The sequence below is a fragment of the Strigops habroptila genome, chromosome 12 (assembly GCF_004027225.2).
Source record: "Strigops habroptila isolate Jane chromosome 12, bStrHab1.2.pri, whole genome shotgun sequence".
Taxonomy (NCBI): domain Eukaryota; kingdom Metazoa; phylum Chordata; class Aves; order Psittaciformes; family Psittacidae; genus Strigops; species Strigops habroptila.
In genome coordinates this window covers 1235284-1249523 of record NC_044288.2, presented here as the reverse complement: position 1 = coordinate 1249523, position 14240 = coordinate 1235284, and positions in this window count along the sequence as shown.

The window sequence follows — 14240 nt, the reverse complement described above, 5'->3', positions numbered from 1 at the left end:
CCTTAGGTTTAAATACAGCCTGTTGCATAAAACATCTTTTTATCAATTTCACTTAGGGCTGACAAGCCTCCCTCGCACATCCTTTTAATAACATCAGTGCACTTCACAGAGCCCTTAAGTACATTCCTTTGGGAAGCAAATACCCTTAAGGGCACCTTTTGTCAGTGTTCGTTTTCTCCAGTTGCTGAAGAGGGATTGTGCTGAAGCCTGGGCTCCTATTGCATCCTGTGTATTTTTGGAACAGCTCTGTGCAGTTTCCAGGAGGTGGGTGGAGAGTGCCAGGCTGGAAGAAACATCATCTGGTGTGCTGGGCATTAGGGGGGATGCTGTGCTTCTCCTCCAGCCCACCAGAGGCCCAGTAAGTAAGAAATCTATGTTTGGTCTGTGTCTGGTATGAGCAATCAGCAATTTAGAGCATTGTTGTAGTGAGGACAGACCTTCCCCCCCAAGCTTGGCGCAGGGACTAACTGCTACAGCCCCAGGTGCCCATCTTTGGCAAAGGAGCATCAAATCCCCCTGTCAGTGTGGGCTCAGCTAGTACCATGTTACACACTGGATATCTGTGCTCTGTCACAGAGAAAGAGGCAGGAAGTTTTGAGTTAGGTTGGGGAGTCATTTGGGAATCATGTGTGTAGCACTCTAGTACTGCAGAGGAGTCAAAGGCAGAAATAAGGCTAATTTTATAAAACTTTATAGGGAGAAGAGGATGGAAGCAGCGTTACCTCATGGTTAACCGCTGGGCTGGCATTTGGAGAACTTTGATTTATTCTGGCTGCTGCAGATGGGTTCAACGGATAACAATTGGCCAAAATGTTGCCCCGCTGTGTTTTAGGTTCTCCGTCTGCCAAATGAAGAGAAAAAGACAAATGAACTGATGAAGAATGCTGCATAAGAGAGAGATCACGTGGCTAATTATCAATGGCAAGAGTTCAAGGGCACTCTCAGGCCACAGCGCTCTGCTCGCTGCACGCTGGAGGCTAAAGCAAGCCCCAGCCCTGGCGCTGCCAGCAGCTCGGTGTGGAGCTGGCTTCCCATGCACATCACCCAGCCCAGCCTGGCTTCGTGAGCAGCTTGATTACAGCAGCACGGGCACTGCCAGCAGCTGAGCACCAGACAGAAAAGCCATTGACTACTCAGGCTGTTGAAAACTGCTTGCTGCTGGTGCTGCACACTTGGGTGGCATCCGCACATGGAGTTGGACTCCTCAGCAGCTGCTGCACAAACAGGTTGGAGATGGAAGGGGTAGGAAATACTGGAACCTTTTTTTAAACTCAAATTAAAGAGGCAGCTTTTTAAAACACACACACACATACACAAAAAAAACCAAAACAACAAACCAACCCCAAAACCTCATTGTTTCTAAAAAATCCATCAAAAATGTAGTGGAAAATCTGCATTGCTCTTTAGTTAAATGGCTCCTGGCTTCTCATTAGCTGCTAGAACTTGGTTTATCAGAAGAACTGTGCATCTGTAGAACAATCGCTTTCATATTAATGCCCACAGGCTCACTGCCAGGGAGTTGTTTTTGACCATCAATTTTTGACCATCTGTGTCCCCTTTGATGCTTTGGGAGTTTATTTCCCTCCCTTTCCTGAGCTTCAGGCTGACATTTGCTCTCTGGGATAGGAGGTTTCCATCTTCATCATTCTGGGAGAAGGGTTTTTACCCCAGAGCCTCCAAGCTCAATGCCAAAGCATTAAAATCGCTTGTGAAAGGGTGCTGGGAGCTTTTAAGTCTCACTGCAGTTGATGGGACGTGAGGATGATGCTTTACACCTCTGCTGGATGAGGCCACATGAAACCATCACTATCTTCCTTGTACTCTGCTGTTCCCTGTTAGGAGCCCTGGGTAAGCTCTAACTGCACAGCACTAACCTGGGCGTCGGATATGGGAGTAAAGCAGAAATGAAGTGTGAATGGACCCTGGGGAGGGAAGCTGAGTAGGAGAGGAAGGTCTGAGAGAAGGATGACGGTCATGGGCTGCTCTGTGGAGCTGGAGCCAAGCAGGCCTCAGGTGACTTCTCCAGAACTCCATGGCTGGTTTAGGTATCAGACATCTGGCTATCATCTTTGTGCATCTTTCTCTGCTTTCCATCCTCTTTTTTAAATCAGCATCCCTGTTATCATTGCAGAGTGTAGGGTCAACACAGCAGGAGCATAAAGCAGACAGACTGGGGTTAGCACCAGCTACAGTGGCTAGGCGGACTGACAGCTATAACCGTTTTAATAACCGAGGCTGCTTTTAATAACCACACATGCTATCCTTGACACTGATGATTTAGCAGTTATCACAAGATACAGAGAGAATGAAAATGAATCTAAGGAGAGTACTTACTTTTCATCTCTGCCCTCCTGCTGCCTGCTGGCTTGGCTCTGGCTCCCACTATTACTGCAGGGAGGTATCACTGCCTGTCAGCAAATAACCAGCATCCACAATTACTTGATTTAACAGCTGGAATATTGCAGTCTTCCTTCTGCACATGGTCATCCAAGGTCACTGAAAAACATTGCAAGGTTTTATGTTTTGATTTTGGTTTTGGCCTAGAATAAAACCTCCTCACCTCAAAAGCAAACAACACAAAACTAAGGCTGAGCTAAGTTATGTCATTAGTTACTTGGTTAAAATGCATCTTTTTCCAGTAACTCTCCTTGAATATGTGTGAGGTTTTCAAACACACAGTGGGTTGTAGCGTTCCTTTTTAGTCCAAGGAAGATTTTAAGGCCAGTCATGAACGGTGGAGTAGCCCCTCTCAGGGTTTGGATGAAAACACAGGGACACAATCCCCTTTGTGCAAACATGCCCATGGCAGGGGATTGGAACGAGATCTTAAGGTCCTTTCCAACCCTAACTATTCTATGATTCTATGTCTGAGAGCCAGACCCAAGCTCCCCGACCATGATTCTTCGCTTCCTGGATGAATCTTGCTGTCCTCGATGTTAGCAATTAGGGTGTCCATGAAGATCGTCCAAGGCAGCAGAAATCCTTGCACTGGAAGGTTCCAGAAAGCAGAGACATTGGTTCTTAGGAATCTATGAAATTTTAATGTTTTTTTCCCCCCACCAGTTTCGAATCTATTTCTACTCATACCCTGCGCACTGCACAAATATCCTTTTAAGGCCCTTGTCTTTTCTAGGCAGCTGCCAGCACAGGTTTTTAAGCATGCCTGGTACTACACCGAAGACAACCCCAAAAATGAGACAGGGACCACAGAATCGAGAAACCAGGCAGTTGAAGTGAGTGAGATACTAACTGCGGGATCAAAACAAGCACAGCTCTGAAGGCAAAAATAGTTTGTTAGAGAACAAGCGCAGACAGAACAGGACTAATGCTGCTGTTAACACCTGTAAATGTGCAGGACATTGGCTTGTGGTGGTCACATTTCAGTGGCTCAGTAAATCCATCAGCACCTGTGGTGCTGCAGGAGCTGCCTGAGCTCACAGAAAGGACCAAGCCATCACTTGGTCAGGGTGGCTCGGCTGGCAGATGGCACCACACCACCAGCTAAACACCATTGCACACTTGTAGCCTGCAGATGGAACAGGCAAGTCAAGACTTGGCTACAAGTGATTATTCGTTTGGATTTGCTGGTGCTGGCTACACGCACCGAACCCACAAGTTCCTGCGGCGAGACAGGCAACAAAAGGTTCATTAAAATAAAGTGGGTTAAAAGGTCACCTTTTTGCTTCATCTGGATGACTGAAGGCGGCAGGAAGAACCCAGCTTCCAGGCATTTACTATTGTGTTTTTTTTCATGGCTCTCCAATAATTTGAATTTTTGCATTCATTAAATCAGCATTAACAATTCTCAACATCACTGCTCACCTCTTTTCCTCTCTCAAACAAGATCTCAATTTATTCCATTCAAATCCTCAGAGACACTTCCCTGTGTCATATTCTAACCCTCTTTAATGTTTAACTCTTCTCCTGGTACACCCCAAACCTCCCAAGGAGCAGGGGTCACAAGACTAGCTGTCTTAGTGGATCCCCAGCCCGTACATCTCCGTCTGGGGAAGGAACAGCCTATTCCCTGATCTCCAGCCTGCACTTTCCTTTGCCTCCTGGGTTAGCTCCTCTGCCTGCAGCCCCTGTGCCCTCTCCCTATGGCTTAGGCATGAAGTTGATCTCAGCTGTAATAAAAGGGAGCCCAGTTTTGCACAGCCTATGGACACAGCCCCATCTCCACTCCGCTGGAATATTTTGCCACTGTCTGTTTTGAAAGAGAAGGGAAATTGTGTTTGGAACATTGAAAGCATCTTAAAAAAATGAGGTGACATTGTCGCTGCTGGTGCTTCCATGGCAACCTGCATTTATTTCTCAGAGCTGTTTCATAATAATTAATCCACCACTTCCATTCACGTGGCCCGTGTTCAGAGTGCACAGCACAGCCCCCGCTGGGACTCTCCTGGGTCACATGAAATATTTATACCAAAGAATCAGAAGAAAGAACTTTTCTGGTGTGTTGTGGCCACTGGGACAAAGCAGTGACCTGCAGCCACCGACCACCCTCTGCCACCCCAGCTAGAGGGAGCATGTTTGCTGACAGTGGCTGGGCAGAGCCCGCAGTCACATCCCTCAGGAGGGAATCCAGGACTCTTCATGCACTGATGCTTCCAGATGTGGCCAAAAGAGAGGGGATTTGGGGAACTGCACAGCCTTAGACACAGAGTAACTTGCCTATCTTGCATTCCCTTCCTGCTGCAGGCTCTGGGGGTGTTCAGCTGAATATGGGAGGGTGCAGGGGAGAAGCAGATCAAAGATGTGGTCACCTCCCATAGCAGTAATAAAGACAAAGCTGCAGATGTACTGGCCACGGGCTGCAATCCTGCCTGACCCCACATGTGGAGAAGCAGGCTCTCAGCTGCCAGAACCTGGATAGGGATTACCAAAGAGAACCTGGGTGCTGCAAGCTAGGGAGGATTTGGTAGGTGCTATTATATAGTCTTAGCTCCAGCAAGAAGCCAAGGGGGGTTCCTGCTCCAGCAACTCCAGTCTTTCATAGGATACCTAAACCCAAGTGGTTGGACCCAATAGAGCTGTCAAATATCTAATGGCACTTTCACAGTAGGAGGAGGGTGAGCCCCAGGTCTTGGCTGAACTCCAATTTAGATAATGACGTTCTGCCAACCTTAATTCCTCCTGCAGCTTCAATTGCATACAGGATTTGGAGTCTTTTCTGTTCTGTGAAGAAATCAGTCATCTTCATAGGCTCTGGAAGGCACTCACATATGAGGTGTGGGTCCCTCTGTCAGTTGCTGTCCACACTCTACCAGAAACAAGAGGCTCTGCCCAGACAGCTTAAAAATACTGACCTACTTCACTGCTAAAGTACCGACATCCTCCACCAGGCACTGTAAAGATCCACAAGTGTCAGACAGTTCCTCAAGAGCCTGGCATAGCAGATGTGCAAGCCAAGAACTCTGCTCTCCCTTGTTGACCTTTCTTCTGCTGAGTGAAATGCTTGAATGGGGGATATTAAGTGATCAACAAGAAGCATAAATTAGGGTAGCGAAAGGGAGAAACCTCACTGGAGCTGTGCCTTGACATCATTTGAACAGGCTTGATAGGCTTAATTGCAGGCTCTGGCAGAGTACAGACAGGCTACTTCACCCCACACTCGAGTAGTCACAGCTACGAGCAGGAACTGCCCCAGCTCCTGGAGTCACAGTCATTCACTGCCTAGCAGTGCTGGTGTAACGGACACATTCCCATGTCCCTGTGAATTACAGTGAAAAGAGGGCTGATAAGTCTCATTGGCTGAATACACAAACCCCCTGAAGTCCCAGACAGTGTGTGTTTGTTTTCTTGCTACTGTGGCTCCTCTTGTCAGAATCTGTTAGGAGATATGATGGGAGAAAGCGCAGCCTGGATCCTGCTCAATTCCCTTTCACTGGCTAAGTTGAAGCTGCAAAACAAGGGGCCAAAATCCCAGGAAACAGAAGCTTTGAGCCTGCCTGTGAACATCTAGGAGGTTAATGGAGAGATCCCCAAAGTTGCAGCAATTGCATGGACAGTCCATGAAGTGCAAGAGCTTTCCTATCCCAAAAGGTCAGAATTATTTCTGTTCTCTCCCACCTGATGATCTCTCACAATCCTTTATCAGACTGACAGGGATTCTCCTGGTGCTACGTGTCACAGGAGACATCTCAGAAGTCCTCATTCTCTTCCTCCTGGGGAACAGTGCTTTCATAGCTGGCGCTTCCAAAGCCTTTGTCAGTTCTGAAAGTTAAAGCAGCAGCTTTTATTTCTTCATGTCAGCAACCACTCCTTCCAACTGCTTTTACATACTGCCTTGTTTACTATAAAGAAGGTTGTGTCCCTTATTCACTTGAGGTTAAGCTGCACCAAACAGCATTTGGCTGCTCCCCTCCTTTTTGTTTGTGACTGTTCACCTCTGGCGGAGGCTCCCCTCTTACTATTCCTCCTCTTACTATGCTTCCTTTTGCAAAACACACGCTAATTTCATTGCTCTGATGAAGCAATGAGCTCGGGAGTGTCTACGGGGACTTGCAACATTAATGCCTAAACCCCAGCAGCTACATGCAATGCTTTACTCAAAGAGGGGTTTGTTTTGTTTGAAGTTGTAAAGTTAAACATCGGTTCTAACAACTACAGACCTTGGCAGCACTGTGACAACGCCCTTCCTCTGAGGCTCTGAGGGGTGCTGTCAAGGTTGTACATTATCATCTTCATTTTAAATAGGAAAAACAGTTCAAAGCACAGACAGGTTTGCCCAAAACCACAAACACAGTGAGTGCACAGTGGGAAAAACTGAGGTCTCCTCCCATCCTCAGCACTGCCAGCCATCATTCCAGGAAAATCAAACCCAGGTTAAGCCAGGTTCTTGATGTCCTTTCTAATTAATTACCAGTAGAGGAAACCAGTCAAAGCACAGGGTTTGGTACTGAAACACTCACAGGCTCTGGCTAGCCTGCAGTTAACCTGCCCCTACAAGATCAGAAAGGCTCAGCAGCATGCCTTAGACCTAGAATTAATAGATAAACTCATTCTTCAGCTGGAGCAATGGGGTGCTTATCTCTTTTGGGGAAGATACCTGCTGGTGCCATTCAGTTCAATTACCCCTGAGGAGTGCACACGGAGGTTTGAGGATGACACCTCTGCCCCAGCCACATGGAGGCTGAGTTTTTGCAGCGTAGATGATTGCCGGACACTTCCATTTGCACATCATTGCAGCAGAGACTATGGGTGCAAAACCATAGCACCCACTTATTTCCTCTGCATACCTGCCATGTGTGACTGAGCTCTCAGGAAACTGTGTGAAGTGCAAGACATGAGCACCCACCCTCAGCCTGAGGCTCACTTGCAGGTAGGGCTGCAGAAAGGTGCCCTCATTTTGGGAGGCACAGTAGTGGGTGTAATTGCTCCCACTTCATTAACAAGGGTGATCCTTTGGGTTGCAGCTGCCCTATGGCAAACGAGCCCTTCTTTCAAGCCTATTGTTTAGGATGGTGAGGCAGAGTGTAGTAGAGAGCACCAGTGTGTATCATGAAGAGAATTGTGCTTTGTAATTGTGCTTTTACCTGCTATTACAGAGACAGATTTCCTACTCAGGCTTGCAGGTGACCTTCTCCAATCAAACATTAACTTTGCAGTAAACAATCATTAGGGAGCATTTGCAGGCTTTAATAATTAACGCTTTTATTAATCCACTGATTCCACTTCGAGCAACAGGTCTCTCCAAAATTAATTCTGTTGCCATTTAGAAGAGAAAGAAATTAATACCGTTTTGAAGCAGAGAAGGAAGAAGGTATTTAGGTTCCCCTGCACTTTCTAGAGGTACTGGACCTGCTCCTAGAACTGCAATTATGCAACTTATTAACTGAACCGCCAAGCATAAGGCTAAGTGATTTTCAAAGCCTGGGCTTTGAGAAATAGTATTACTAGCAGCCACACAAGCCAAAACCCAATCAAGACAGACCACAAACTTTCAACAGGCTGAAACTCCATCAGCTGCTTACTGGCTGCAAAAAGCAAGGGAGATGAAGACAGAGGTCCAAATTAACTCAAAGCAAATTAACTCATTTAGATTGAGGGACCTGCTTCTCTAAAGAGCCAAGCAAAGAGTGGAGGGAGATGTACATCTTTGGAGCTGTACTGCATAGAGAGCCCAGCTCAAGGGGAATAACTTGACATGTCAAGCAAGATACCTCAGCTCAGGGATTGCTTTGGCCTGTGGGACTGTGCAGCCATGCTGAGAGCCCCAGTAATTTTAAAGGTCACAAAAAAGAGCAAGAGGGACCCCAATGCATGCCACTGCTCAGCTGCCAGTGACCATTTTGAATCCCTGTCCAACAGCTCTTTGAAGTCTACCATGGAACAAATAAACTTGGTGTTTCACAAGCTCGCTAAAGAGTCAACCAGACCAGATACACAAGCTGGGAAGAACTCAACAGTATTTCTTACCCTTACTTTTTTGCTTTCTTGGATCACCATCTATTTAAGAGCAGGGCAGGCACATGGCTGGCACAACTGAAATACAAAGACATTGCAAAGGAAACTCGGCTAAAGGCAGAGGGGAATCAATAAGCGTTAGTTAATGTAACTACTGCTAAACAGGCCGTGCTGAACAAAATAAGGAGCAAGTGCTGAGAAAATCCTCCTGTTCAATCCTCCTCCGTCTCCCCAGCATCTCTCCAGATCAGTTTCTAGGGGGCAAGAAGCTGCCTTACCAGTTCTCAATTAAAACCCCCTTTTGGCAGCAAGTCACAGTGACAGGGCTGAGAGCAGAACTCAGAGCTTTGCAGAGTTCTGCTTAAACCACCAGATAATGCTCCCTTTTGAGTGGTTCTGTACATGTGGAATAACTGATCAAGCTCCCTCTTGCAGTGAGTAACTCTCGCCTTTGTGTCTGAATACTTGAGAAGCATTTTGACTTTCTAAGTATTGCTGCCATTTAGAAACACAGCATGAAAATTAGACTGTTAATGCGTTGCAGCTAGATGATCTTTAAGGTCCCTTCTAACCCAAACCTTTCTATGATTCTATGATTGCTTGGTGCCATAATAAGCAGTAAAACTCATGGTTTCAATTCCTCCAGCTTCTCCCCTGTCAGCGCTTTAAGTGGGGGTCCTGCTGGTCTCCATCCACCATATTACTACATATCCCTCCTTTTTTCTTTAGCTATGGTAAATCGGTAACAAATGTAAAAGAGATACCAGAAGATACCAGACTCTTCTGTTGAAAATATGCATATATTTAAGTTTTCATTTTATTGTCACTGAAGTTTTGCTGCTATGGGCACGATAAGACATAGGAGGAAGCAAAATATCTTACGAAATATTTGTCAGAGAAATTCCTACCTGAAAACTATTACATTCACCCTCTGCATTCCTGTATGTCTGAGCTCAGTGAAGTCCCTTAAAGCAGCAATAAACATGGAGCAAGCTTTAAAGTGTATCCCTGAGAAGCCAAGAAACAAAAATCCCATTTTACAGATGGGTAAGCAGGTAGAGAGAAGAGCTACAGGCAAGCTGCAGCTGGACAGGCAGACACCCAGTAAAGGCAGCTGAGCAGGTAACTACCATTGCCATGGACACGAGTGAAATACTACAGGTGTACACACGGTGCAACGTTTCCTGTATTTGCATCAAACTTTAACCAAGGGTCTGTATTGGAGTGGTCTCTGCAACAGAAAGGCTTCTAGATATGGAGGATAAAGCAAAGCCTTCTTTCTTCCCTCTCTTTGAATCTCTATATAATATAGTCTCACAGGGAGAGAACGTTGGCATATTGATTATACTTTTATTAGCACGCAAATCCATGTGTTTCTGAGCTCTTCGGGTTTCCAAAGATGAATCTCCTGTTCTTTCACATAACAGAAAGACTATGAAATAACATCGCATGGCTGGTTGAAAAGAAATGGCATTTTTCCAGGTGTGTTGGTGGCTGAGCAGTGCTCCTGGTGCGCGCTCAGCAGGGCCAGGCTCAGCACAGGCTGCCTGGGCCCTCTCGTGGCTGTTTGGAGACAACACAAAGGACTTTTCCTTTCGAGTTCTCCCCTTCAGAAAACTCCGACAGCTTTGGTTTGGGTTTGGGCCCTCCAGCTCTCAAATATTCTCACTGTAAACCGCTGTAAATCACAACACCTGGTTTCAGATCCAGATTTACTTGGGATTTAGGGGGATTTGGATTTTTTTCTTCTTCAAGCTAATCACGGATAAAAGACTACTTCAACTTCTTCCCCCCCCCCCCCCCCCAAAACAGTTCAATATTTTAAAGCTTCAGTCTCTCAGGATGGCTGTGATTTGGTTTCTTTACAGATGGGGGCTCTAATGTCCTCCAAAGAGCCCAGAGGCTTTGCAGACAGAAATGCATGTTCCCATGCATAAGGTAACAGATGTACCTTATACAATCCCTTCAATTGGCTTTTTTGATAATGGGACTAAAAGCAGATGAAGCATAAATCTTCCCATGATAGAAATTGCTTGCAATTATTCTATATGGCAGGTAATTCATAGCGAGGTCTAAGGAAAAAACCCAACCAACCAAACACAAACACTAAGCCTATTTAAAAAAAATCCAAAGAAATTACAACCAACCAGATGGGTTTCAGTGACAATACACCTGAAAAGGTTACAAACAAATAGAGACTGCCAAAAAGATCATCGAGAGGCCAAATTGTTTAGTCAGTGTTAATGAAAGTTAGGAGATAATGGCAAACATATGAAGAAACAGATCAGATTAAGTGAGCAATTACAGAGATAAAGATTGTAAAATGCTGGTTCTTTCAATCCTGCAATAATCCCCTGGGTTTAGCACCATCTTAAATTGTCTTTAACATGATTGTCATGCATTTTGCATAAGGAATGTTTCAATCAGACTTTGAATGGAATGGCTTGAAAGCAAAGGGTAAGAAAATTCACCTGAAGCTGACACATGGTTTATGACCAGGATACTACGTTGTGTTGTCAGGAAGGGAAATTGCTCGGCTGCTGCTTTGGGGTAAGCAAGAAAAAGGTGTATTTCCCCACAAAATGTGTACTGCTCTTGGAGCATTTCTAGCAAGGTAAAGGAGCAGGCTACACTCTCCCTAACTGCCACTATTGTGTTATTATAATCAAACCATTGTTGTTCATACCAGCTAAATCTTGATGGCAAATAATTTCTTGTTAATTAGGTAAGATTTCCATTGTAAGCAGTAAAAAACAGTATTTTCTGAACCTGACAAGATGCTCCAGAACAGCATCATTACCACTCAGAAATTATAGCCACATGAGCCACCTGCATTTGAACTTGATTGATTCTCGCCCTTTTTTCTGCCTATTCTCCTTTATTAGAATGATGCAAATGGTTGTGTATTAGTGCATCACAGAAGCTGATTCAATTAAGATACTGAGGCATCTCAGATTTAATTTGTATAATGTATTAGTATTAACTTGCTGAAGGTCTATTTCTGACCTTGGCTTCCAAATGCCAAGAAAAAGGCAATGTCCAGTAGTAAGAAACTACTGGACATCCCCCGTTGCACAGCAACTCTGAGGAGTATTAAACAACCATCAAGCTTGTGACCAAAACTTGTAAGGTTTGTTAAAAACTGCAAACAAACCAAACAAGCCCCAACCCAGCAGCACTGCTGCAGTGCAGTGGTGCTCAGTGCCAGTACAAAACCTGTCTGGAGGTCAGGTGCAGGCTTTGGCTTAGGCTCTCATCCCACTCTCAGATGCTAATCTTGGGAACAGTCTTATTCTCAATAGCAGGCACTATTGGTAAAGGAAATGGTTAAACTTTTTAATAGAGCCTTTTCTATCCAATGCTATTGGAAGGAGTCTGATTTTTATTCCGAATTGCAAAAAACCCATCTGTTGCATACAAATGCCATCAATAGCAACATATGTGGAGCAGCCAGCTCCTGGACACAATGGCAGGATCAGGACATGCCAAAGGCATGTTTCTTTTGGTCTAAGAATCATTTTTGGAGCCAGTTACTCTAGTGTGCAATGCCAGTGTGCTTAAGGCAATGCTGGGATAAGCAAACAACTTTCAAATCTGATTTAACAATTAAGAAAGGAAAAGGAAAAACAAACCACAAGTCTGTCCTGGTTAAACACTTCAGAGGAAGTAGCTACATTCAGGCACATGGCAGCTCACCCGCTGTCCTGCACTGAAGCTGGTACCTGCAGCTTCATTTCCAGCTGGCCAGAGGGACACTGAGGCCAACGCAGCACTTCTTCACTTTCTGGAAGTTACATGATGAAGCAAGACTGAACTCAACACATGCACTTAGGCCCTCCCGTCCCCATCACCATGAAATATGCTAAGAAAGGGGAGTCAGTTCATCTTGGTACAGTTAATAGATTCTATAAATAAAGCAGCTTTTTGTTAAATATTAAAAATAAAATGGCATACTGCTCTCCACTCCACTTCAGATTTGAGTGAGGATAAACCCCAAGGTACTCAAAACCATTGCGTAGAAGTCCTGCCTTTCCATTACCTTTTCCTCCTAGGCTTACACTGGCTGGAAAAAGTTCTGGATACTTCAGTCTTTCTTTGGCAGATCTCTCTAGTGTTTATACTGCAGTAATATCTCAAAATCAACTGTAGAAAAACCAGAATATCCTAAGTGACCCTTCTGCACTCTTACATTCTTAAATTCCCCATAAATTAATCTTGCAAGTACCATTTATGATGAGTCATTAAGATATTTTCCATTTCAGGCATTTAAATATTTTAAGATCCAGAGGCTGGCTGGTATCAGAGTTGAGTGCTTAAATTACCTCCTTCCACTCACTTCACTTACCCTGCACAGCTGACTGGTGCCTACAAATACTTTCCTCTTTCCTAAAGGAACATTTCCATCTGAACTGAGGAGGCTACTAAAGAAGCAGCTTCTGCGGCACTGCAACGTGAGCTGTGAAAATGGCAAACTTATCTATAATGTATTTTGATTATGAAATGATCTATGTGTATGTCAGACTGGTGGTGGTTCGAGAAGAAAACAAGAATAAGTGTGTCCTGAGGGAACTGGGAGCTTCTGGCAGCGCCTGCAGCAGGATCACGGAATAGCTGAGGCTGGAGTATCGTGGTACCTGAAAAGTTTTACCTGGAGAAGAACCCCCATGTCAGGACCAGCTGGGGCAGCAGCCAAAGCACAGATGGAAATGACAGCTCCTGTTCCCTGAATGCAGCTGCAGGATTCCCAATTAAAAAATGGCAACAGGATCAGTGGCTGCTGAGAGAATGAAGCAGAGAGACCGAAACCAGGGACAAGTTGTTCTTTGGGTTTGTGTAGACAAGGACGATGCTTAAACCTCCAAATCACCCACCTCAGCTTTGCTTTTGCAGTAAGGAGAGCGGCTAGAAAGGCAAAGGCTGAACCTAGAGATGTACTTTTGCAGTTCAAAGAACTTTACCTTTTGTTTTGGGGTTTTTTTCCTTTCTAAGAGCCCACTGACAGGGCTTGCTGAGTTTATGCATCAAATACAAAAGACTTACCCGGAATACCAGAGAGCTCTTGAAACAAAATGTATTCTCTAGACCAGGCAACATCAGAGCAGTTAAAAAGGCAAAAAAAAAAAATTATTTTTTTTATCTGCAAGAAAATGTTTATTCTTTGTAATCCCCACAGAAAAAAAAAAAAAGAATGCAGCCAAGCCCAAGTACTGAATGAAAACTGGGCCAAAGTAGGCAGCAAAACGGGGGAACCTCAACACAAAAAAATCACTGACAGTATTTTGTGTTTTGCACAAAGATGGAAAACCTGTGACATTTCTGAGCAACACCTTTATGGTGACAGTTACACAGGATGATTCCAAACGCAAATGACAGCAACATGCACACCTGGCTAAAGCCAGAAGTTTAAACCCAAAAGAATATCTGTGATTAAAATGATGCGACTTTAATACTTCTATTGACTTGCGTGTCCTATTCAGTGTTTTTTAATGAGGCCTCCATGCCAGTTAACACCAAATGCTTTTCCTTTAGGAACTTAGTCCTTCCAGAGTCCACTGCATGTTTGCAAAGTCCTAATGTTGGGTTTGTAATGCTGGGAGTTTCCAATCCAATTTTGCTTCCCACCCCTCCAATCCCCACCCTCAAAAAACCCAAAACTCTTCAGAAGTTGCCAATGCAAACACCTTCTATCAATGCAGAAGATATATTTGAACTTAAACCTTTGTGCAATTTACCAGTTTCGTTCAAAACCCGTTAAAAACTCCTTGGCACAAGGGCTGAACAACATTCAGCTCCACTTAAATTGTCAAACACAAGGTGATAGAGAGTATAAA